The sequence below is a fragment of the Hemibagrus wyckioides genome, linkage group LG05 (genome assembly GCF_019097595.1).
Source record: "Hemibagrus wyckioides isolate EC202008001 linkage group LG05, SWU_Hwy_1.0, whole genome shotgun sequence".
Classification (NCBI taxonomy): domain Eukaryota; kingdom Metazoa; phylum Chordata; class Actinopteri; order Siluriformes; family Bagridae; genus Hemibagrus; species Hemibagrus wyckioides.
The window spans coordinates 5587920-5615688 of NC_080714.1; the positions used below are offsets into that span (position 1 = coordinate 5587920).

At 39.7% G+C, this 27769-nt stretch overlaps 1 long non-coding RNA gene across 1 annotated transcript; it reads left to right on the top strand.

Annotated features, from left to right (window-relative positions):
• Nucleotides 1-4784: 4784 nt before the first annotated feature.
• Nucleotides 4785-27284, top strand: LOC131352716 (uncharacterized). The gene is made up of 3 exons (XR_009204549.1): nucleotides 4785-5037; nucleotides 25128-26273; nucleotides 26673-27284. It is a non-coding gene; the product is annotated as an uncharacterized LOC131352716 (long non-coding RNA).
• The last annotated feature ends 485 nt before the right edge of the window (nucleotides 27285-27769 follow it).

Genomic DNA, 27769 nt, shown 5'->3' on the forward strand with positions numbered 1-27769 from the left:
TCTCTGTTAACATTTACTACATTTTTTTGTTATCATCTGTTGCTCTTGAAGCTGCTCGAGAATTAACCCCTTGTGCAAAGTTCAAGGCTTTTTATTTGTCGCATACATATTACATACACATGATGGTTTTCGTTAGTTACTCGTCCCACAGTGCAACAAGGAACAGAACCAACAAACGTCCACCTACGGACATAATACTTACTTAATAAATAATAGAATCTAATAAAATATAATAAACACATAGTAAAGTAAAAACATCATACAGGAGAGCCAGGTCACTTTATTGAATTTATTATTGAATTTCCTTCGGGATCAATAAAGTATCTATCCATCCATCCACCCATCTATCTATCTATCTATCTATCTATCTATCTATCTATCTATCTATCTATCTATCTATCTATCTATCTATCTATCTATCTATCTATCTATCTATCTATCTATCTATCCATCCATCCATCCATCCATCCATCCATCCATCTATCTATCTGTTATTCTCACAAAGTACACAAAGAAATTGGCTTTTGGAGGAGAAAATATCTCACTTGCCAATAATTGCTCAGTTTAATCCCATGTCCTCTGAACAGATCCAAAAAGAATCACATCAGCACTCAACTCATGTTTTAGCCTGAAACTTTCCACTAACAGTAGTGTCAACATTTTTCTCAGTAAGGCCTTAAGTGTGGCTGAAAAATAACATTTCCAATTTGCCAGATATTTTAAAATGAGGCAATTCAAATATGACTTGCAGGATTTAAGTGAGGATGCAGTGGCTTTAAAGTACAAGACACAAAGCTGAATGCTGATTATTAAGCAATCAACAACATGTCCACGGGGATGTGGGAGCTTAGTGGTTAAGGTGTTGGAATACTGATTGGAAAGTGTTCAAATCCTAGGCACACCAAGCTGCCTTTACTGGGACTTTGAGCAAGATCCTTAACCCTCAGCTGTTTTTCAAATGAGATAAAATGTAAGTTGCTCTGGTTAAGGGCTTCTACCAAATCCCAGAAACATATTATTATTATATATATTATTATTATTATTTCTGACTGCCTGCTTCAATCTGAAGATAGAGAAGAAGAATGCAGTGTATAACACAGCCACAGAAATTAAACAGAAACTGAAAAAGTCTTTTTACCGAATGCCAAATAGTGACTGGTTGTGTCAATGTTCGTTGTTAAATGTCTTTGTCATGTCACGCTCTACAGTGATGGTTAAAGGCCCCTAAGAAACTAGACACTTATGTAGTTTTTCATAAGCATTTCTGTTCGTACCTAGCATACTAAAGGGCAATATGTGTATAGAACAGTTCCAAAAAACCCCAAAACTGTTTTGTTTTCACTGAAATGAAACCCATTTCTGCTCTATTAGATGCCCCAAGCGGCTAAAATTTTAATCTTCATCCACTAAAATTCTGTGTAAGGTTATCCAACAGAGGGAAAATCTCACCTGAAAGCCAACAGAGTCCTGACTCTGATTTTATATCAGACCCACAGCCGGAAAATCGTTCATTTATTCACACTGATTGAAAATGTCCCATAATTCCCAATCTGCCAGCAGAATGAACACCAATGTACTGGTAAAAAGGGTTAAACTTTATGCCCGATTCTTAGACACACACAGTGTATACTTCTCTTCAGGCATACACAATAGCTGGACACTAACTTGTTCATTCCATGTCTAAAAAGATCAATGTTACTGAGATACAGAGAAATCCTTTTATTTGACGCTTCTTAGAAGTGGCCTAGCGGCCTAGAAATCGCAGGATGTGATGCCTAAGTACAGCAATCATGTGAAACGAGTCTGTGTGTGTGTGTGTGTGTGTGTGTGTGTACTGTACACACACATTGTGGACCAGTGACCACTTAGGAACATCAAAACAATGGTGGAAACTGTGAATCACCGCTTGCATCGTTTTTTTTTTTTTTCCTCCTATTTTTAGCTCTTGGATTCATTAAATTTAGCTCAGAGGTGAACAGACATTCTTGAGTCTATTCCAAGGTCTGGGACGCGCAGATGGGAAAACAACAGAACGTGCACTAGAGCAAACAACATGCAAGTTGTGAACAAAACCGAATTCCATGCAGTACACAGGGTTACTTCAGAATTCATCGGAGGAAACCGGATTAACGGATGATGTGGAGATTTCGTGTCGTGAAACAGCTTGTGAACAGAAATAGACAACAAACTGTTTGCAAATGTTTGACACCTTGAGAAAGGCAAACAGATCAGCGCTTAGTTTCCGAAATATTTTCCGGACACATGTCTTGACTTTACCTGTTGATTTTACACAAGAGCATATTTAAGAGTGGAAGGGGTGTTGTCACAGTCAGGGGTCACTAAGAGGACACTAACCCCAGGCCTCATCAGGAAGGAAGGACACAGCTGTCCGTTTAGCCACCGGTTCACACATACGGCCAATTTGGGATTTTTTTTTTTTTTTTAGGAATACTATAGGGACATACAGTAACAGGATTCCTATGCATCTCGGTTTGTACTCCTGACAGCAGAGAGGGAGTCCAGGGAAAGTCTCAGACTGCTTATGCCTTGTATAAAAGTGTGTTACATCTCTCTTAAGAATCGTGTGTGGCTTTTTTTTTTCTTCCTCATACACACCCACAATCTCTAGTCATTTCCCTTTCATGTGACCTATGGGAAGTCAGACATCCCTGTTGCTTTCCAACCGCATCCACCTTCCTGCCGCAACAGGGATGCTGGGGCCTCTGTGTTGCAGGATGAGATGAAAGGAGCAGGAGAGAAACGTTGGCTCGGATCCCGATTCGCCAATTACTCATTACGCTCCCGTCAGAAGGCTCGTTTTGCCAAGATAAAGAAAAGGAAAAAAAACCCTCGATGTTTTCCTGTTCTGTTAAAAGGCCGGCATTAGCGAGGGTGAATGGCTGATTGTGTTGGAGGTACTAATAATGATATCTGAATACAATTTTGGGCCAATTTTCAACAAGGAGGCGCCTTGTTTTCCAAAGAAATCCGACCTGTTCGCGAGGACCCCACCCTACGCATGGAGACATCGGGGAACCCGAGATCTATAATAACTTCCTCGTCCTACACAGCAGGCCATTCTGGTGCAAAAAAAAAAAAAAAAAATCCTCAGGGTGTCATAGCAGACTTCAACGAACAAATCTGGTGGGATTTAATTAGGTGTTAATTTAACACTGGGATTTAACCGTGTATATAATCTAAGACTGTGGACGGCTGGGGAGCGCTATTGTTATCCGAGTCTGAGTCACGATTGTGTGTAAATGCTAGGATCGCCTTTCAAATGTCAGAGCGATCCGTGTTTCCTGGTTCAGCCTTTTGAGCTAATGACAAGAAATTGTGACAGCTTAATGGGATGAAATGGAAACGCTGATCAAATATCAATATGTCAGTCAGAATTTTCTGCTTTAAATATAACATAGTAATAATAATAACATAATATAAAATTGACAGCACGTTTTGCTAATTTTCTGGCATATGCTGGCGCACACACTTGCCTGGTCTCCCGAGGGAATCCTAATAATCTCTGAATCTTACTACGCGAAAATCCCACTTTCATCACACAAGAGTGATGTTTTCAGCACCCAGAAAACAGCAGGGCTAAAAATACTGATTGCATTTCCAGCAGGGAAAGGCCAGCTGTGGACACTAAAAACACTACAAAGCTCCTAGATGGGCTTCAATATGAGCTGGTGAAGAGAGAAGTGCTTTCAATAAATAGGAAACCATTTAGGGAAGTGCAAACAAGCGAGGCGCACAACAACAACAACAACAAAAAAAAAAAAACGACCCTGGACCCGATTTCAGGCTTCTAAATCAGGAGCAGTAGCTACGAAGCCACGAAAATACGCTATTCAGTTCTAGCTCCATGATGGCGGATAACAGGATTTAATCACGGGGTGCAGAATCTAAACAGATAATCAAAGTGATATCGAGGAAATGGGGCTAAATTTATAGCCGAGCTAACATGGAACTCTGCTGTTTGTCAACACGGCTAATCAGGAAGCAATGCTAGGAATCTGAACTTTTTTCTAAGGGTGAATAAATTTTGCGTGTGAGATGGGAATAAGCACACAGAGGAAGAGACGCGGGGAAAACAATACGGCTACATGACCTGGACGGGAAATGGGGTCAAGTTGAGTAGGAAGTTCAGGGGCTTCCTGGGAAAGCTGCGGGTGATTAGCCCTGATGACTTGGGCACTAATACATACACAGATAGACACACACACACACACACACACAACAAGACAGTTCGCTTCCCCGGATAATTATCAGCTTGCTATGTATAACTTTTTATTTCTAATATTGAACCAGGTTGCCAGATTTCAGCAAAAAGCAACCTTTCTCGAAAAGAACTAAAACTAACCAAAGAATTGGAGATTTCTGATTTGCATGATCTGCAATTTGTCTTTTTGTCATCAATAATGTCCACCTTTCTGTCTCTTTATACATAAAAATATAGAGTAATACTACATAAATGATTCTGCAATTACACTCTCAGCTTTTAGCTTTAACTCTGATTTAAACAAGATCTTTCTGGATTCATTTGAAATTAGTTAAAAACTAATGGACCGTGGAATGGCAATGGAAGAAGGTGGCCTGGTCTGGGCCGTTTTGGCAGCAAAAGTGTGACCAACATAATATTAGGCAGGTTGTCATAATGTTATGCCTGATCGGTGAAAACATATGATGATGATGATGATGATAAGATGATGACCACTAGTATCAGGTAAACAGCAGTAACATTATCTGAGCTCTGCTACTCTGCCTTAACATCAGTTCTGTGTGCGGCTCTCATTTTTGATCCACGAATGAAGTTTCACTTGGTTTTAATCGCAGCCTCGTACAGCACATTCTGTTCCTGAGCTCCGTATTGACTTTTTCCACATATTCCTACCTCAAGCAACAAACACGAACTCGTTTTTACACGGCATAAACGACGCCTACGGCTACAAGAGCAGACATTCAGCGACGTGATCCTCTTTCAATTCCTAACGACTATTCTATTTCCGAAATCTATCGACCTTGCTGTAAATCCAGGTAAGCGATTAGAAGGAGAATCCTCTAATCATCAAGGATTCTGTTTCATGGTTATGGTTATAGCTGAGCCAAAAACGTATAATAATAAGAGTGCGGTTTGGAGGAACACCTTGTTAAGTAGCATGGGAACTTGTGTGGCGTGTTTGGGAACAAGAAATTAATAACAGATTCAGATACTGACAAGTCGAAACGGCGTCGTAAGCACAAAATGAAACTCGTACGATGAGCTCATGCCTCGATTATTAAACTACAATCTCAATTTTTACCTAAGTAATAACACGTTTATTACAACAGACACCACTGGAACATGCTTTTTTTTTATTGTTGCTCAAGAATGTGTTGGGAAAGTGCTAGCAAAAAAAAAAAAAAAAAATATGCAGAAAGTAAATAGACACCCAGAAGTGCTACAAACAACGTTGTAAAGTAATTATTTGTGCAAACGCTCCGCGCAGGAGAATATCAACAAGCAGAAATAAAACTCGGCTTGAATAAGAGCTCTGCTGCTGGACGCAAACCAGACATGTCCAGAACAGCAACACTGGCTCCTCGGTAGAAACATGCAGCTTGTTATGCCAAAGGAACTAAATTCCTGGAGTTATTCCAGTTCAAACAGCTGGGACACCTGTGGCAAAGCGCCTACAACTCTTCCAGCCCTACCACAGCTCAATTAATAACGAATCGTATTAAAAAAAAAACCCAACGGTGCCTGTTTTTTTGGGTTTTTTTTTATTTTACGCAAACACATCTGTCTGGCGAATTCTTTTTTTTTTTTAAGGCTGCCGGGTTGAGTACATGGCGCTGATGAGTGAACTGCTTCTCATATCAACACCGGTTAAAAAAAAAACCCCCACAGCAATCCATCTGTACAAATCTGTCCTCATGTCATCGTCAGTGATGTATATAACGCCGACCGGTCCTGGCATCCGCTGTCCCGAGACACCTGTTTGTGATCGATGGCGTTGGCGTGGTGGGGGAGAAGGGGTGTTTTTCGGAAATTTCCCTTTACTCTCTGGACACGTTTGTTTGTCAGTTGTTACGCCGAACATTCTTGAGCAACCTGCTAGGTTTGGCTTGTTTGTCGGAGTTTGTTTAAGCAGATGTGACCACATGAGACGCGAGATGGAAAAACTTCCCCGGCGACAATCCTCGTGGTCGAGCGAGACTAAACACAACTGCATCGCGTTTCACCTACAGTACAGCGCCGCGTCTACCTGCTTAGCGCGCAGAGCGGGCTGCCCCTCGCTTTACGTTTTTTACGAGGCCTACGTTTGCGACGGGACGGACGTCTTGACCCCGATGGACCTCGGGATACGATTCCAGTTAAAAAAAAAAAAAAACATTACAGATATTTAGCCTTTAAACTAGCAGACGTGTGTGGCGTGCACGTTGCGTTCCTCCGTTTGGAGAAAGATTGATTGCTCGGAGAGGATGTGTGAAAGAAGATGCTAGAACACGCTGCTCTCATTTAATTACCTGACTAAAGACAGCCTCGTACAAATCCGTCAACCCGCAGTCAAAACATTTGAAACAGCTGCCGCCTCTCTTTTCCTTCTCTCTCTCTCTCTCTCTCTCTCTCTCTCTATCTCTCTCTCTCTGTGTGTGTGTCGGTAACATTAGCTCTTTATGTGTATCTAGTATTATATTAAATTAAGTTGCACGTCTGTCGATATACAGTATGGTTAAGAATAATAAAAAATATACAGCTGGTGCAGTACACAGTTAAATAAAAAAAAAAAACCCATAGGAACCCTGGTGCTGCATAAAAACACAGAACTACAGGAGAAAACACGCTACGGCGTGAAGTGCAGGCGTGTAAACGTGTTGCTATGGATGTTATAATACTGCGAAGGAGGGTGCGGTGATACAGTGGTACAGTTAAGTACAACATTTCCCTGTGAACTCGGTGAACTCACAGACTTTAGAAGGATAGATTTTGGAGTAAAGAGAGTTACCTTTTAATATCCAGAGTTGCTTTTTTTTCCTGTTGTGCATATCGTCTGAGATCTGCTGTAAAAAAGTCTCGAAGCAGATGACTACCAAGAACGATGGAGAAGAAGCCAGGCTGAGGCTGAGGCTGATTCCTTTCTAGCCCAGCTTGTAGATTCATCAGTATATTGTAACAGTGACACCCCCACTAAATCTGTTCGTTTAGAGCTGATTGTTTTACTTCCTGCTCCTCTGATACAAAAAAAGGTTCACAACCTGATGATATAATGCATCATTCCATAATCCAGCTACTGACATGATGCTACATTTCCTCCTCAAACGATCACTATTCAATTTGTTTATTGCTCTAAACAGTGGAAAGCAGCTTTCCAGGAATAAATACTACCTAAATACAGGATGTAAATCATCATCATGAGGAGAGAAAAAAAAAAAAAACTCTCTGAGACGATATGAGGAAGAAACCATGAGAGGAACTAGAGTCAAAAGTTCCTCATCCTCGTCTGGGAGAGTGTCATTGTAAATCATTTCCTTTCTGTGTACTATATGGTCATAAAGTGGAGTCGTGTAACCAGGAAATTCCTTCTATAGTTATAACATAAATTCTGTTCTTGCTAAAGCTATCGACTCACTGACTCAGGCTTGAGCAAAGATACTAACGACTACTATTTGTACTGCAGTCAGGCTATTCGACACGTTAAAGCCATGCGTCCGTAAAATGGTGCTGTTTCAGAAAATGTTCATCGACCTTATGTAATTGCGTTTCAGTCACATTCCTCTCTCCACCTAGACTGCTTAGATTGTCCTCATAACTTCACTAGGCCTAGACACACTGGTGTTTACAAGCTAATAATGTTCACCATGGAAAATCACCCACACCACACACACACACACACACACACACACACACACACACACACACACACACACACACAAACAAGCCATCTCAGGCTCAGAAATCTGCTTCTTCTCCTTCACCTCGCCTTTTCCACATAAAAAAGAAATACTCAGCATCTCTGCATAGGTGCTGGTTTCATTATCCAGGCTTCTGATTACATAAAGCGCTGCACAATGAGGATGGAGATATAGGATAACTAGAAGGCTGATTTGAAAGTAGACTCAGATGTGGACAGAATAAAACTGTCTTCATTTAGTTCAAGGACTTATTTGAGGTTATTCGGGCTGTTAAGCAGACTTCATTCCTCTTTTTTGTCTCGTTTTCAGAGCTGTGGTCTATTTATAGCGTCCTGTGCCCAGAAGGAAAGAAATATGTTCTTAATTTGCCAAAAAAAAAACCAAAAAAAAAAACTTTCGACCACCTCGAACATTAAAAAGTAAAAAAGTACAGATAAACAGATTCTTGTCTAGAAAATAATCACAGCTGTGTTGTTATGGTGTGACGATGGTAATGGGATTATTTATTTTTAACAGCATCACTTTTATGCTTCACCAACTTACCAAAGATTTCAGTTTTTATTTTTTTATCAGTGTATTTTTATCCATTTATAGTTACATTTGATGTTGTGTAGCACCCATGAAGCAAATTAGTTCATATTATCAGTTAACAGCTCAGTTATTATTTGATAACCACACTCTCTCTCTCTCTCTCTCTCTCTCACACACACACACACAATCTCTCTCTCCCTCTTCTCTCATGAGACTCCTTAGATAAATCCATTTGTCATTAGTCTTAGATTATTTGTAGCATCTGCCGTACAAGTCCCTGTGAGTGACTGGTTACTATGGAAACAATAACGCATAAATGGATGAATTACGGTCAGCGCTACTGTCAGAGACGCTGCCATAGAGAACTAATCAACTCCTACTGACCAATCAGAGCTCAGAATTCGGTCGATTAAGACGTTTCTATAATGTTATACTGAGTCATGAGCCTGATGTAGGAAGATCCACTGCACCTGCGCCGGGCCTTGACCTGACTCATCGCAGATTTGTCGCTTTCTGTTAAACTGACCGGTTATACACTCACCTAAAGCAAACACTTGGCCCAGGAAACCGAAAAACAAACACAATGTACAGTGAGTGAGACTCATCGACGTGTAAGCAGGGGGAAATTACTGTACACGGCTCGGTATCATTTCATCACTCTTCATTCTCTTCCTCTTTCAACAGCTCACTTATATTCTAATCACCCAGTTATTACAATGATGAATGTATATCATTCACCAGCTCACCTATGAGTCAAATCGTCTGTGTGTGTGTGTGCTTATCAGCATTCGGCTTTCTGATTAGTCTCTGAAAGTTCAGTGGGGACACAGATCAAAGTCATTAACGCATTCCTTCCAATATCCAGAGCCTATTTTTCCTATTAGTCACTGCGAGCAGGAATGCAAACAATTTCACTAACAAATACCAGCATGGAGTGAACGGAGCGGATCCGGTGTTTACATTTGGAAATTGCCGTGTAATTGTTATGAATGCTTGTATGAATCTTTTATACTTGCGCTAAGAACACGATTACATGGGGTTTAATAAAGTTCAAAACACAAACTCGATATATATACATGCAACAATATAAATGGTAACGAATCGGGAAAAAAATGCACTCTGGATTAAGAGAAAATAGGCTCATAGACGGGGTCTGGGGGGGGCATATTACATTCGATTATGTTCTTGAAATCTGAATCTATAATAAATATCAGGAAAAATGACTCCCAATGATGTCATGGGTCCATGAGACCTTGGTCATAAAACAGGCCTTGCTGCCTGGGTGAGTGAGTTGGTAAACTGTGTTTCTGCTGTCAAGCCAGTTGTGGGTGTCATGTATGTGGAAGAGGGCAGAGTGTGTTTCTCTGCCCAGTGATACAGCATGAGCAGTTTCATGGCTGAATTCACATGTCTTGGAGACAGCTTTGGATTAGCTTTCACTCTAACTAGTTAGGAGATATCATATGATCTGGGAGAGCTGGAGGGAATTGAGTAAAAACTTTTGAAGAAATTGGGTGTGAGGTATGGGAAGTGCCTTTCTTTGGATCATGACATTAATCATTAATTATTAAATATATGTTAGTTAGGTAAACCATAACCTTGTGTTATCTATCCATCCTCTACACTGATTATCATACTGTGTCACAGAGAACCTGTAAACTATCTCAGGGTAGATGGCAGGGTACACCTTGGACAGGATGCCAGTCTATTACAGGGCTCAATCACACACACACACACACTATAGAGATGCCAATCAGACTACAATGCATGTTTTTGGAAGAGCGAAGGAAACCAGAGAAAAACCCCCAAGGCATGGAGAAAACCTGAAAACTCCACACACATGGTGAAGGTGGAAGAATTGAACATCCCCAACCCTGGAGAGGTGTGAGGCTAACATGCTATGGGGAAACATGTCAGCCACCAAGCCACCCTGACTTTGTGTGCCATTTCAAACCCAAAGTGGAATAAATGTCAAACATTGTGGGCATGTGGTAGTCCAACTGCTTGGAAGGTTGAGAGCTCGAATTCCACCTCGCCCTTGAGAAATATCCTCAACCTCAGTTGTGTAAAGATGAGAGTAAAACAATAATGTGATTTCAAACCAAAGTGAAGGTTAGCTGGTACAGGACCTGCATCTGATCCACAAGCTCGTGGTTGTAGAATTCAATCTGATGACACACATAAGGGGAAGATTGTGGTCATGGCACTCCAGACCCTTCCCAAACAAGCGAGCATGGAGGCTGACTTCAGTCAGTTCTGGTGAACAAGGTTTCATTTGTGTACTCATAAGCATGACCAGTATTATAGTCCTGTAGTTTCTACACATGTATTTAATACAAGATTTCTTCGTGACTTGCAGACCCTCTGCGTGTGTTGGAGAACGATGACTGGCAGAATCACGCTTTCATGTTCCATCAAAAGCCTCTTTAAAACCTAATGACTTCGAATCTGCCAGCTTTCCAAGCAGGGAGCTGATTCTGTCCCTTCTTCACCGCCACTCTGGACACGTATGATCCTGGGATCAAAGTGCTTCTCTAAGAGGCAATTAGAGACCTACACCGCTCTGTGGACTTACGAAACAAAACCTCTCAGCTGGTTATCGACTCGGAGGCTACGTCAGGCTTGCGTGTCAGTATCTGCGACCCAAACATCTGCAGGTTTTTTTTTCTACATTGGAGAGGAGGTCAGGCAGTGGGACAATCATCCATCTTCATGTGGGAACACACTCCCAGACGAAGCTCTCAACCACACACACACACAGAGACACCACACAGAAAACATCTCCAGAAGGGAGACGCAGACAAAGAAGAAGGCAGCAGGTGTGGGCCCTTAGAATGAATCTATTTACAGCTGTGGCAGTGGATCAAAGCTCCACACATCCATGATCAAGGCTGATGGGAACAGCACACCCCCCATCCGAAAATAAAATAAAAAAAAAAAACACCTGAGGTTTATGACGGACAATTAATGTGTGTCCCACAGACTCCACAGAAAGATCTCTCTCTCTCTCTCTCTCTCTCGCAGAAAACACAGAGGGTTGCAAAAGAAATGCAAGAACATGTAGTTTTTAAGCCACTGCATGACAAACCAAATATTTTCTCTACTTTTTGCTGCATGTTGAGACCCAAAAAGCAAAAAGAAAACTTCAGAAACCTGTTTTTATAGTAAACACTTGAGTAAAAAATAGGTTTCCTTCTTTTAATCGATCGATCTGTTACCTATGTTTAGGACATACATAACGGTATATTATGAAATCAGGTAGGTTCATTATTTAAGTCCATTTATGGATAGACAAATGATTCCTGTTAGCTTCTCCTAGCTGAAACTGTCAATGTATGTCATGCTGTCGAGTACCAGCTTGTTCTGAGCCTTGCATATTCGATTATGACTGAGTAAAATTATGGAGATGACATGCTGGTTAAAGAGAAAAAAGGTGTGTAAGAGACTAGAAGGAGCACCAATCAGCCAGTCCTGTGAATGCAGCTTCATATCAGACATAGGAATGGAGAATAATTGTGATCTATGGGAGTTTATCCATGACATGGTCAATTTGGTTGTTTCCAGACACAACAATCTCTAGAGTTGGAAAAATGGACAGATTATTGGTTCAAGCTGTCAGGAAGGACAAACTAACACAAATAATCACTCTTTACAACCATGGTGAGCTGAAAAGCATCTCAACATGTAGCAAGCATTGAACATTGAGGTGGATCAGCTACATGAGCTACAAGAGAAGATCCTCTATTGCTACTTAAGAACAAGAATCTGAGGCTATCATGGGCACAGACTCACCCAAACTGGACAAAAATCCCCCCCCCCTTTTTACCAGTTTGAAACAAGTTCAGTTTGGGTGTGCCTGTTCCCATGACTTCCTCAGATTCCTGTTCTTGGCTGATAGGAGTGGAACCTGATGTGGTTTTCTGTTTTTCCCCTTCAAGGTTTGATATGTTGTTCATCCTGATGCTCTCCGTAGCTGTGCTTATTTGAGTTACTCTAGACTTCCTGTCAGCCCAGACCAGCTCAGTCTGGTCATTCTCGTCTGATCTCTCTCATCAACATGGTGTTTCAGCCTGCAAAGCCTCTGCTCTGCTTTTTTCTACCATTCTGACTAAACTCTAGAGATTGTGTGAAATTCCCAAGGCATCAACAGTTACACAAATACTTAAACCAGCCCATCTGGGACAAACAAACACGCCATGGTTAAAGTCACGGAGATCACACTTTTCCATTCTGATGTTTGATGTGAACGTTAAATGAAGCTCTTGAGCTGTTTATGCATGATTTTATGCACTGCACCGATTCCACATGACTGGCTGATTAAAACACGGCAAAAACGTGCTGGTGTACAGGTGTTCCTAATAAAGTGGATGGTGCACAACTGCACAGAGGTTTTGTAATTTTGATATGTTTTCCTCTTTCCACTCGACAAATGCCAACTGTGAAAAATAAAAAAAACATGTCAGAACGTTTGAGGCTGTGACTGAGACAGCCGGACCTTTGCTTTGTACAGGGAGGTGGGCTGAATCCATGGGCAGTTTCCATTACAGTCTCCTGAAGTCAGCACTCACACACACGCTTCCAGCCTCTCACGCTCCGCTATAATCCGCTCTTGTCCGCTTGTGCGCCTCCAGAATCAATCAATCAAATGCTCAGTGACAAAGCAGGCGAAGCCATGGGCCATCTCGACGCATGCGAAGGTTTGGCAAAAACAAAGCAGCGGACGTGCGTTCGGCAAATATCAGAATAGAAAACACGTGAAAGTTATGGAGGGGCCAGCAACAAACGTCAAGCTTAATGAAAAGCATTTGCCAGGGGTGGTATCTACTCACGTAGACTGTGGACTAGTGGAGCAGAGGTTGCATGAAATGTCAGAAACAAGGTTCTCCCTGTTCCTGTTTGAGTTTAGCTGCATTTCTTTCTTTATTTTTGGAAGGAAGCACTGACCTCAACCACTGAAGATATATTGCCCGGTGCAGGAGCCATTAACTATTAAGAAACGGTCCCGTTTTAATATGATCAGTTCTGTTGTCTTTAATCTATGCTGCAATGAGTTCATAAAGATTTAGAGAGTCTGGTTCCTCTTGTCAAGAATGTCATCTCAAAGAGGAATCCTTGGGATAACATATCTTGGTGGTACCCTTGGTGCAATAACCAATGACTTTATTGAGGTGGCAGTCTAAGGTGGGGCAGAATACTAATACTAATCTACAAACTGATAGTGCCCTCTATTTGTTTATGATCCTCATCAAGCTACAAAAAATGTCTGACAGATGTTTGTAAACCAGCTTTTTTGTTGCTGTGAGTGATAGCTAGATACTAACTTCTGGCATTTGGCAGATGCTCTTATGCAGAGCGACTTATCTCATTTTACGCAACCAAGCAATTGAGTTTAAGGATCTTGCACTGGGGGTCCAACAGTGGCAACTTGGTGGACCAACACCTTAACCACTAAGCTACCACATTCCTAAATACTGTGATAGCTAGCTAAACCTGCTTCTTCCCATGGGACGGTACACTCATTGACAATCCTCTCCATTGTACAATGATGGAATGAACATGTACAAACTGGCCTGTGGAAAGATATCTGTTACTCATCATACATCACAGTGCAAAATAATACTAGGGTGACCCTTAGCTCCTCCCATTTTAATGGGTTGTTCATAAAGGTCCAGATTTAACAATTGTTCAATTCTACGCTATAAAAATAAAGCTGAATTTAGCTGATCAGAATCAAATCAAACTGAAAGAATTTCCCTGAATCTGAACCTGGCATGGCCTGCCATCACAACTACACATATTTTCTTGGAATCGTTCCTAACTATCTCTTTAAATGTGCTCTCTCTTTTAAATTTGTCGAGCTATAAAGTAACAGTAGTTTGTAAAAAAAAAACCCTTTAAGATTTAGAAATCCAGAGTTTGGCAGAAAGTTTGGTTTTTTTTGGAAAACATCCCGATAACATTTCTGTAACTAATCTATGTCTCTTTAAAATGAGAAATGAACTGGGAAAGCACTCTTTCAGCATCGTTTGAGTTCACCTGAATCACTCATATGTTTCCCTCTTATCTCTCTCGTCTAATATCCGGGCTAAACAAAGCACTGGCACGGCAGAACGGACCTGCATGTGTGCTTTGCTTTTCACCAGATATAGCTGAAGCTCTGATGGATTGATGGAAAATGTGCAGTAACCCTCTATACTTCCTCTGTTCGCTCTCTGTGGTCCACAGGTCCGGAGCTGGACTCGCTTCGCTATAATTGGAAGGTGTAAATAGCTTGTTGGTCATTGAAGCATCCATTACTACATATCCTTTAGTGCATTAGACACATTTAAATGTGTTTAGAAGGTTAGATTTTGGGGAAAAAAACTGGGAGACTGGGGCAAATATGGTGGGCCGAATGATTTCTAGCTAAAATTTCAGGCTGAAATGAACATCATGTGAAGTATCCGTGAAGTGCACAGTCAGCTTATCCTTCAAACCATGGTCAAGTTTTATCTGTGGAAGAGTTTAATGACCCAGAACAACACAATTAACAAATCAAAATTGAGATTTAACAGCATGAAAAATAGTCGGATATTTTATCCAGTATATTCATATAAATATTACAATTTCATGAGCTTCATGAGGTTTATTAATAACGCAAAGCAATCAGATGTGCTGTGCTATTTATACATGCTGATTACATGAAAAGAAAAGAAATAATACAAGAAAATCATGGATACATAGAAGAGTCTATTGGCAGCCACTCAATAATACTCAAATGATTAAATCCTACACAGAAAACGAGGTTTAAAGGCAGGCTTGATTTTACATATGAAAGGTTTTACGTTGTTCTGTTGGAATTTTTTTTAGTTTATTCCGTCTTTAATGATAATACTTTAGATAAAACACAAATGGCAGTTACTTTTACCTGATGTCTACGTATCTACTCTGGCTTTTTAATTTTTTCCTCACTGTTAGTTAGATTTCTCAAATCTAGTACCCATTAAATTTTAATTTTATTTCCCGTAACACAAGTAAAAAAATTTATTATATTTGCTCAGAACAAACTCCAGCCCAATCGTTCCACTATGCGAAATATTCGGCTTATTATTCATCTGTAAGAACTCTGAACCCTCTGAAATACTGGAAATATTTTCATACGCAACAACATTCCTTCCTAAGTCTAAATCGGGGAACTGACGAAGACATATCAGCACAATATAAGCTCAGGAAGCAAACAGAATAACACAAATGCCTCAGGAAACAAGCAAATTGGACAGTCTAGGGTTTTATGTGAACTGCTGACCCACTGTCTGTCTTCGGGCTGAGACATCCAGCCAGACCATGTGTAAATGTTTTAATACAGGACACTTTACTGAAGCCTTAAGGAACTATAAGAAAACCGATATGCAGAAACACAACCTAGAGGACTTAGATCTAAAATCTTGTTGATGGGGAAAAAACAGAATTATTTGTTCAGTATCTATGAATTTTTTTCCTTTATAGAACAAATCCAACAGCACCCAAGAGACCAGAGCAATGCCTTGAACATCTGTACCAAAAAATGATAAGATCTGATTTACAAGTTTCTTGGTTTAATTCTTACATTAAATTCCATACATTCAATGTTTATATTAAACTTGAATTTTTTGAAATTGTCAGATTGAGCAACTTGTTCCCAATCCTCCAAACCTCCAATCAGAGCATAGATAGATAGACAGACAGACAGACAGACAGACAGATAGATAGATAGATAGATAGATAGATAGATAGATAGATAGATAGATAGATAGATAGATAGATAGATAGATAGATAGATAGATAGATAGATAGATAGATAGATGTGTAAATGAAAGCTTCATGATATCCACAACCTTGGGTTAGTGCCACAGAGTGCAAGTGGCCATTGATAAGATAACCTTCCACAATGTTTTTTTTTTTAAGCACTATAATTATCAATTCCTAGAATCTTCAGAGGCTTTTCTTTTGTGTGGAACGAAGCTTCAGGCAGCAGAGGATCAAGGACACTGTCTGAAAAGACTCTTTTAAGGTAGCCGGTGTTCAGAATCACTGCAGCTAGAGATTCGCTGGACTTTGCTATATAAATATCCAATGCTGGTGATATAAAATGAATGTTGACACAGTTGAGACACTGTCAGCGCTGTGGTGCATTGCATCATGGGAAGCTATAGACTGAAATAAAGAGCATGCAGAGGTTTGAAGTTTTAGAGAAGTCCATGTATTAAAAGAGTGTTATACCTTTAAAAGCACATCATCAGCCTGGCCTAAGCTTATAAGTTTAACATGCAGAAATGGATCGCTTCAAATCTTCATGTCCTGCCGTAGCAACAGGACTACTTTACACTGCTGTCACATTGCTCAGGATGTGCAGGATTATAAGCTAGACTTCATTTACAGAAAGGAGTTCTATCAAGGAGGCTGTGCTTTTAACCGTTTCCTAACTGTATTTTAAGGATATGTGCTTGTGGAGGTTTCTATACTGGCTAATCAGCAGAAAAAAACCCAGCAAATTTATAGAGCTGACAGGAACTTAAAAAAACACAACAAAACAAAAAAACAAATTCAAAAACTCAGCATCAAAACAAAACAAAACAAAAAACAACAGCAAATTCATAAACAGATCATAGGCAAAAAATAAAACAGCAAATTCAAACAAACAAAAAAACACAAAATAAAATAAAAAAAACACACCAACAAAACAAAACAAAAAAAACAGAAAATTAAAAAAACAAACAAAAAAACACAAAATCAATTTAAAAAACACACCAACAAAACAAAAAAACCTAGGAAATTAAAAAAAAAAAAAAAAAAAAAAAAAAAAAAAAAACACACCAACAAAACAAAAAAAACCCAGCAAATTAAAAAAAACAACAAAAAACACAAAATCAAATGAAAAAACACACCAAGGAAACAAAAAAATCCCACAAAATTCATGAAAAGAAAAACAAAAAACAAAACAAACATAACAGCTAATTCAAAACACTAAAAAACAAACAAAAAAAAAGCAAAAAAAAAAAAACCCACCAATAAAACAAAACAAAACAAAAAACCATAATTCAATAACACATCAAATTGAAAAATAGAACAAAACAAAAAAAACACACACAACAATAAATTCAAAAACAGAACAAAACCAAAAAACAGCAAATAAAAAAAATGCAACAACAAAATCAAAATTCACCACAGCAATTTCAAAAACAGAACAAAAGCAGACTTAAAAACCCAACAAAATAAAATAAAATAAATACAGCAGCAAATTCAAAACCTCGAGGTGAACTAAAACAGAGAAAGAATATCATGTTTGCTGCATTTATATCTGACAATCTCAAAGATATATAGCTCGACTTTTTCAATCTATTCTCTACAGTAAACAGAATGTGTGAAGTTATTTTGATCACAATAGTGAGGAGTAATTCTTTCTTCTGAGAAGCCTGGCTTGCTGTAGCAGAGTTTACAGTATTCCCATATTCTTATTAATGCCTGTGCAAATGCTCATGTCTAAAATAACATCGCATGAATGCATAAGCGTTCATTTTGGTTTGTTAATGCTTTTTGCACTCATGAGCCACTGGAAGTTTCCACACAAACAAGTCAAATGTGACCACCGTGATCTTTCCATGCTTTACAAACCTGCCAGTCTGAATTTAGACCCCTCTTTTTGTCTTTACCATGAAAAATCTATTACATAAATGTCATATCTGCATTTTAAGAAAGTATGTGATTTCTGTTTGATCAACCGTAAGGCATACGCCTGGTCACGGCTCTTCTTTTACCTTCCCTCACGCAATTTACAGCTGTGTGACTGTTCAATCGTCAGCATATTAAAAACAAACAAAACAAAACATGTGAAAGACACGTGTTTCCATTCGTCCTCAAGATCCCGGGGATATAACATGCCAAGCGGAACACATATTCAGCTGAGGACTGAGCACCGAATTTGTGGACATCAGCAATCAGACCTAAATATACAGGCTTCAGGCTCCAGACATAAATACAGACTGTAGACGTAAATACAGACTTCAGACCTAAATACAGACTTCACAATGAAAATCTGTTTTCTGGCCTGCAAAAATATAAAAAAAAATTATTAAGCACTTAATAAACATTATTAAAAGACATTATTAATCTATTATTAGTATCGTACCATTAAAATAAACAAATAGGAAAAGGGCATCTTTGTCAGAGACTATGATGGTTTCATTAAATGCTACAATTATGAATTAGCTTAAAGTGAGCTGTGAGAGAATTAAAAGCATAAAAATTGCTTAATTATTATGATTTTAAGACCTTGATATCTTTTGGCATTATTTAAAAAATGAAAAATAATAGGACATGCTGGATCAAGTGCTATTTTATTTAACTGGTCAATAATAAAGGTGGAAACAATATTGTTAAATTTGTCCAAATTTGCAGTTAATTATTATTATTACTAATATTACTATTTGTATTTTATTATCATATTGTTATAGATTTTTTTATTTTATTATTATTTCATCATATTTTATTTTAAGAACAACTATTGTTACTAATTATTACTATTTTAACAATAAATTAATAATTACTACTAGGACTATTCTCCCTGAAATGTACTGGCAATATAATAGACACCTATTAAATGCTAATTTTATTTATTTATTTATTTATTTATTTATTTATTTATTTATTTATTTGTACTTGGACTATTCTTGCAGAAATATACATAAATTGGCAATATATTAGAAATATTAAATATAAAATATTAAATATGAAATATTAGACACCTATTAAATGTTCATTTCAGTGCTTTGTTTATTTATTTTATTTTTTATTTATTTTTAATTGTCTCTCACTAGTTATATTTAGTTACAGACTATTACATTTGATACCAAAGAAAGGGGGAAAAACACAACTCCTTCTTCAGTCTGCATTTTTATAATCCCTGAATTTTTTAGTTTTCTTAATAAACTTTATGTCAATAATTACCTCAATAATGTTCTTAATAATCCTTAAATATCCAGCTGTGTGGAACCGAGTGGGAAGGTGGTTTCATATATCCTGTTACTCGGGTGGATAGAAACCCGACTAATATAATACGAAAGCCTTCTTTGTCATCGGTGTTTATTTTCAAAATTTTTATCTTGAGTGTTTTATGTATTTTATGGCTTTATAGCCCGGCTGCTTACGTTAATGCATTGTGTACGGATGATAAGGATATAGGGTAATGCTTCTGATATCATCGCTTCAGCCTGAAGTATTAGGTTTAGATATTCAGATCCTCTGAGAAGTGCAGTGCTGCAGAACATTCGGCATTGTGTGCAGGCAATTATAGCGGAAACTCTAAAAGTAAAAAAAAAAAGGAAGAACGAAAGAAAGAAAGAAAGAAAGAAAGGAAATGAGTCTGAATTGCACGTTATGACGCACGGCTTGAATACACAGCGACGTGCGAGTGAGCACAAAGGTTTTACATCAGAACTTTATCTTTTTTAAAAGAGCAACACCTGGAGGGTTCGAGCGCTCTTCATGCATCATCTCCTTTAGCCTTTATTTTCTCCTGGCATGCCACCTTCTTCGTGAGACGTCCTTTTTTCGGAGGAGATTTATGCTCCTCCATGGTTCTTGGCTTGTCCGGGGTAAAAACGTTTGACTGCTCCCCCAAGCTGTGGCTCATATAGAGCAGGAGGAGGAGGAGGAACGATGGTACGTGTTCTGTTGGCCCAGCTGAGCTCTTGTTCGTGGAGCAACGTGGGCTCTGGTCCAGCCTCCAGCACGCACACTGCAGCACATCTTCCTATCCCGGAGGCTTTCTCACTCACGGCTCTGCACTGCCCCATCATGCTTTCATTACCATGTTTAGGCACTCCATTTTTTTTTTCCATGCCTAGGCAAAACTCCATCTGTGTTCGCTCGCTCCAGAAGTGGAGAGCAACCGGGCTGACATGGGAGATGCTGGACCGCGTGAATGCATAACATTGCAAGTGGTTCGTATTTGGTCTGCTAGTTGTCCCAGAATGTGGAAAGGTGTCTGAGAATGCTGACAGTTTCTTGAATGGAACAAGACACAGACGAATGTCTGACTGCGTTAACCCGCTTCATCTGTTCGGGTCAGATTTTTCAGATTCAACAATAATGAAAACATGAACATGTTTTGTGCCTGGACCGCTTTTTGACCCGAGACTTGAAAAAGAGCAGATTTTCTGAAACGAAAAAAGCGTTTTATTCTCTCAGTCCTCTTACATTTATTCTATCTGTGTACGTACACCTGCCATTCGTGTGCCTATTTTCATAAGTATGACATTTACATGTAATCATTTGACAGATAATTTTATTCAAAGCAACCTACAAGTGACACAGATACCAATCGAAGTTAAGCAGCTTGAGGATTAAGGCTCTTGCTCATGGGTTCAACAGGAGAGCTCATTCAATACGCACAACATTCGTAACTAATCACAGTGCTACCACTCGAGGGTTTGCTTCCACATCATAAATAATCTTATATTGGTGATAAACACCATAAACATACTGTATTGAATCAGAACGTTATCTATGGGGGGGGGGTGAAGCAATGACAAATACAGTGAAGAAGGCTAAGATCCTTCAAGCTTATGACAAAGAATATATCTAGGGAAAGAATTCAGCTGCAGAGAATGTTCTAGGTTTTTTCTTTCGCCCCTGAAAATAGTCAGCATGATTCAGAAATTCATTAACAATCCCACCGCACTAATGCTTGCTCAGCCCCATGTTCTGCCTAGTTAACAAAGCTAAGCACAGGCTATGGAAAATAAGCCAGTATTTGAGTCCCTGTGAAGGGTGGCTCCATGTAGCCAGGAGAGATGGCACCGATCCGATACCCCAGTGAGCTATTCCGAAAATTTCTTGCCACCAATATCATACAACACTTCGAAACCGGGGAAGGTGAAGATTTGTTTCTTCGTAGACATATGAAGATTTTCAAACTGCTGCTCCTGCTGCATCACAAGGCAGTGTAATGTCCTCAGAGGAGAGAGAGCTATCTACTGTAAATATAGAACATTTGGCTTCCTTGGCTCCAGGCTCCAATCTGTAGCATCATCAGGATTCGAACTGGATCTTTAGACACTTGCTGCAAACGGAATTCATTAAATATAAAGAGACTTGATTTGATTTGTTTGTGAGTTTAAGTTCAGTTTCAGAAATACTCCAGTAAATAAGTATTTTCCACCCATGGATAGCAGTACGTTAGTGAGTTTTCTTTTGCAGAAATCAATACAGAGGTTTTTTTTTCTTTCTCTGGCTGATGAATGAGTGAAAAAGTGAATATATAAGTAGAAATAAGCAACCGATTATGTAATCTGTTTGTTCTGGGAGCAAGTTTACTAGTCATGAAATATACACTATATTGCCAAAAGTATTCGCTCACCTGCCTTGACTCGCATATGAACTTAAGTGACATCCCATTCCTAATCCATAGGGGTCAATATGACGTCAGTCCACCCTTTGCAGCTATAACAGCTTCAACTCTTCTGGGAAGGCTGTCCACAAGGTTTAGGAGTGTGTTTATGGGAATTTTTCACCATTCTTCCAGAAGCGCATTTGTGAGGTCACACACTGATGTTGGACGAGAAGGCCTGGCTCTCAGTCTCCACTCTAATTCATCCCAAAGGTGTTCTATCGGGTTGAGGTCAGGACTCTGTGCAGGCCAGTCAAGTTCATCCACACCAGACTCTGTCATCCATGTCTTTATGGACCTTGCTTTGTGCACTGGTGCACAGTCATGTTGGAAGAGGAAGGGGCCAGCTCCAAACTGTTCCCACAAAGTTGGGAGCATGGAATTGTCCAAAATGTCTTGGTATGCTGAAGCATTCAGAGTTCCTTTCACTGGAACTAAGGGGCCAAGCCCAGCTCCTGAAAAACAACCCCACACCATAATCCCCCCTCCACCAAACTTTACACTTGGCACAATGCAGTCAGACAAGTACCGTTCTCCTGGCAACCGCCAAACCCAGACTCGTCCATCAGATTGCCAGATGGAGAAGCGCGATTCGTCACTCCAGAGAACGCGTCTCCACTGCTCTAGAGTCCAGTGGCGGCGTGCTTTACACCACTGCATCCGACGCTTTGCATTGCACTTGGTGATGTATGGCTTGGATGCAGCTGCTCGGCCATGGAAACCCATTCCATGAAGCTCTCTGCGCACTGTTCTTGAGCTAATCTGAAGGCCACATGAAGTTTGGAGGTCTGTAGCGATTGACTCTGCAGAAAGTTGGCGACCTCTTCGCACTATGCGCCTCAGCATCCGCTGACCCCGCTCCGTCAGTTTACATGGCCTACCACTGCCAGGCTGAGTTGCTGTCGTTCCCAAACACTTCCACGTTCTTATAATACAGCTGACAGTTGACTGTGGAATATTTAGGAGCGAGGAAATTTCACGACTGGATTTGTTGCACAGGTGGCATCCTATCACAGTTCCACGCTGGAATTCACTGAGCTCCTGAGAGCGACCCATTCTTTCACAAATGTTTGTAAAAACAGTCTGCATGCCTAGGTGCTTGATTTTATACACCTGTGGCCATGGAAGTGATTGGAACACCTGATTCTGATTATTTGGATGGGTGAGCGAATACTTTTGGCAATATAATGTATATCATTTGATTAAAAAGACTGAAATGAGCTGAACCGACTAAAAGGACAACTATATGTGGAAATTATAACAGTAAAAAAATACTCTTGTAAACCTTTCTGGATGGTCGAAACATCATGAGAGAAAAACAATGGCAAGAAGATCGCGAGGGAACAAAGAACAGACATGTAAACTTTAGGAAAAAGGGAAAAACGACATGAATTTAAATGATTACATTGTATATAATCATGGAAAAGACTATAGTACACTTTAAAAAATGAAAGCCTGATTAAGTTATTTGGAATTATTTCACTCCAATTGTCTCCAGGCTTTAGATATTAAACTCAAATTACAACTGAAAGTAATCCATTGTGTTGACAACCTCAAGCAGACATTCTCAAGGCAGCAGGTGAACGTTCCTAAGTTTCTTGAACTGTTTTACAGTCTGTTTATTCCGAATAATTAAACAGATCACAATTACGTCTTATGAACATAGAGTATTTAAGAATAAAGGTATAGAAGGGTATATGAAAAGTCGACCAGACGCAGAGTCAAAGTGAACGGGGTTTAAAATCCAAATAATCGGACAGAAAAGAGCCACAAAAAGGACTGGACTGGACTTGAGCAAAGTCTAACAATATGCGAAGGGTGTAACTGGCACTGATGATTTAATAGACATGATATTACAAACATGGCTAGACTAGTAGACAGGGAGGAGTGACGGCAGGCGTGACTACATTCTATACAAAAGCAAATGTGGCTCTGATAGTCCACAGAGCTGTCAACACACAGGACTCACAACCAGACGAGAACCTCAGGGACACTCCCTGATCACCAATAAACCAAACCAGCCTCACCCCAAACTAAATTCAGAAGGTTGTTGTTGATGGATTTGTTTTAAATGAACTCTTTTGAAAAGCTAAAACCTCTACTCCTCCACCCTTGCTCTAATTTGTACTGTTTGAAATTTGTTGGGTTATGTGGATTCTTATGAATTTGTGTATATGAGTCTGTCGGTACAGTGCTTAGGGATCAGTGGGAGACAACCACTTAGTGCTGATATAGAAAAATAATCAACCAAAAAAGGTTGGATGAGGCGACCTGGCATGAAGCAGAGTTACTGTTAGTGTCCAGATGTTGATTACTTTCCAATAACAGCACATTTTATTCCACTTAATCCACAGCAATTTGCTTACATTTTTTTTATTGATTAATAAATAACGTCATAATTTTTATCTGTTTATAGTTATTTTTAAGTTCCCGTTATCGCTCATGTTATAGCCGCTAGAAATAGTTGCTCACCCACCACTCTCCTGAAGACAAAAATGAAAAGGTTTAGAGCAAATATTTTTTCATCCCAAAGACTTTCCTCCGTCTATAACGTTAAAGTTTCACCTTTGCCTCTGACTTCTGACTGAAGGCTCTTTCCAAAAATGTTAAATAAGCATCAAACATGGAGCTCTGGCAGTAAGATGAAGACTTGCCTCCCATTGCCAGTCATGCACACAAAGGCAGCTAGTTTGTTAACCTTTCTATGGACTGTCAAGACATCCTTAAACATGACATCAGCAGACAAACTGTCCCCAAAACTGTCCCCTTTCTTCAAGGTAGGTCACACCGTTAGCCTGACCTTGATTTTGCATATTTTTAGCTAAATTGCTGTTGGTGAGAATTTTTTAATAGCATCCTTGCTGCCTTGTTTATCTTTATAATGAGCTTCCGGTATTGAGTTGATTGAATATGTAAATCAAGCCATTCAGCTTTATACAGATATGCATGTTCTGCTTCACTTGTATTAACTCTCTCCATCTTGGAAAAGTGTTACCAATTTTTATTCTAGTTTTACCAAACTTCTTGTCATTATGCATTTTTTGTAAAGAAATATGTTGTGGTTTTTTGCTCATATTAAAAGTATCTGGTTGCGCTGGGCGCTTACCGGAATCCGCCATGTTTTCCTTTCCGAGCAGACTGAGATGAGGTGGAGTGAAGGAGCGTTAAGGAGTGTCTATTAAAAGACTGACAAGAAGCCCATGAAAATACAGACAAGCTGTCCAGCTTATAGTGCACTTTTCCAAATGAGTTTTCCATTTATTCATCCAGTTTCTGTACCACTTATCCTACACAGGGTCACAAGGAGCCCGGAGTCTATCCCAAGGGACTCGAGGTACGACGCAAGGCAGGGGACACCCTGGATCCACTGGGTCGATTTAGAGATGTAACACATGTCTTTGGACTGGAGGAGGAAACCAGAAAACCCTGAGGAAACCCCAGGAAGAGCATGCAATCTCCATGCACACAGGGCGGAGTCAGGTATCAAACCCTCAACAAGGTAGACGTGTTAACCCATTAGGCCTCTTTGCTCCCAGTGTGGGTTTTCTCACTCACATGTTCTTGACTGTAATGAAGCATTTCTTGTATGTACAAAAACGTATATATTGTCCAGGTTATTTGTCCTACGGAGAAAAAATGACTACTGTACCTTTAAGAGCAGGGATTAATGATTAATATGAAGCCCAGCTCAGTTACTCACATACAGCATTAGAGAATAAATGAACAAAGCTGCGATTTTAAGACGTGTGACTGCTTCAATCCCAAATGCTTTAAAACACACACACACACACACACACACACAGAAGATAAAAATATTTCTGTCCAAAAAAAGAATTTGATGTTGTTCTGTTTCCATCACGGAAGGATGTCGCATCATTCTGTAGAATCACTCCAGCGCAATGATCCATGTTTTTCATTCCCTAATCAATTCCTCATTTAGGGATAAATTGTGTGTGTGTGTGTGTGTGTGTGCGTGTGCGAATGTGTGGTCCCCATCAGGATATAAAAACATGACCCCACCCCACCCCACCCCCCATACACACACAAGAAGGGTCTTTGTCACTATTTTTAAAATTATTATTTATGGACCTCTTTCAAGTAGCATTTTGCCACTAACTCCCACTCATCCCTCTGCCCTCCACACTGGCCTACACGTCCTTCATGGCCATTTAAAGGAGCCTAATTGAAAACATACGTTCGGCGTGAATGAATGACTCAGACGGCCGTACTCCCACGCATGGACACGCGCATACACACACATACATCCACACCACCAGCTTCTCAGAGCCTTTTAATTGAAGACACTTGTGAACGGATGTGGGCACGGATCCAGGACGTATTCCTGAAATTCTTGCACTGGAGATGGAACCAGATGGACCGAGAACTAAAACCAGCTGGCCAAGGCAAGCGAGGGCTAAAAAAGAGTCAGGACAGGCCTCAGGTAGAGCTTCTTGACACACTTACATGATAGGTCAGGGGGGTTTGTTTGAGCACTGAATAGCTATGTTCATTTCTGGAGATTTGACAATAAGACATGACTTGGATGTTTACGAAAATTTCCTAATTAAACAGATATTTGGTTAAGGAATTATCAACATGCTGAAGTGTTTTCCTTATTCTAATAGAGCTATGACAAGTCCAAGACCACCAGTGATCCATCTAAAGGATGATGGGTCATATAAAGTCAAGCCAATAATAGCTGTTCTTCCACCACAGGAATCTGATTAGGAACCGTCCCAAATTTATCACAGACTCAAGACAGATTTCTGTAGGAGGAACTGAGGCTGATTCCACTTCCTGGCCCATACATCTAAGAACCTTTCTTTGTACTTTTCTATAGATGAGTAACTATTGGGGTCGGGGTTGTGGTATTTCGACATCACTCACCCTCGTCACTGATCAAACACAAGCTTCCTCAGAAGACCAGAAGATTTGATGGAAGAAAACCAGAGAACCCAGAGGAAACCCATGCAAAAGCCCTCAGAAAGAAACCCAAGCTCATGATGAAACCCAGGGACCTCGGAGCTGTGGAACACGATCCAACATTTTAGCTTCTCAAAAGTTTCTGAACCCTCAGTGGAAATGTGTATAATGTATAAAAAAAAAATCCATGACAATAGTAAGTAGTAAGCAGTTTGCTGAGCTAAGTGTGGACCAGGGTTAAGCATTTAAGCCGAACAGCTAAAGTATTTTAAAAACAAATCTGATAAAAATGAGGTTCATGAGTGGATCATCTTCTCTTAGCCAATCAGATGTAGCTGCATCAAGCTCATCCAACCAGAGACTAGCTAGAGCGATAAAGGCGAGTTTTCACACACCTCAACAGGTTTTTCATTACTGAATAGAAGGTTCAAGCCCTGGCTCTGCCAAGCTGCCCCCTGTTGACTGTTGTGATCTCTGACCATGTGCTCTGACCCCAACTTTCATTGTGCTCAAATGTATGTGTGACAAATAAAGGCGTCTTCTTTTATCCTCCAGGTGTCTCATCTGTTCTCATGGTGTTAGTTAAAACTAGTAACCACTTCAGACTTTCTCTAATCATAAAAGCATTAAAAGGGTAGCTTCTGTTACTATTCAGACATGTTTGCTGTTTAATGTAACCAGACCCTTATGTTCTAGAGAGCACAGTGCATCCAAAGCAATTCTAAATCAAAATCTAAACGGGGAAAAAATTTATTCCAAACTAGCTATGCAGTAAAAGCAAACACGATATATATTTATCTCCAGGTATCAGCTATGGATATGCGTTTCTTTTCACCTTACTACATCCAGAAAAACACAATTAGTTACTAGACCATCTACGGCTCGACTCAAGCTTTTTAATAGTTCGCCTTTAGGATTTTATTGTTAATAGCAAACGGAGTTAATAGAGGCAGAACAACCATGGCCTTATTTAACTCATCTTCACATGTTGTTGATGTTTTAGTCTACCCAGGT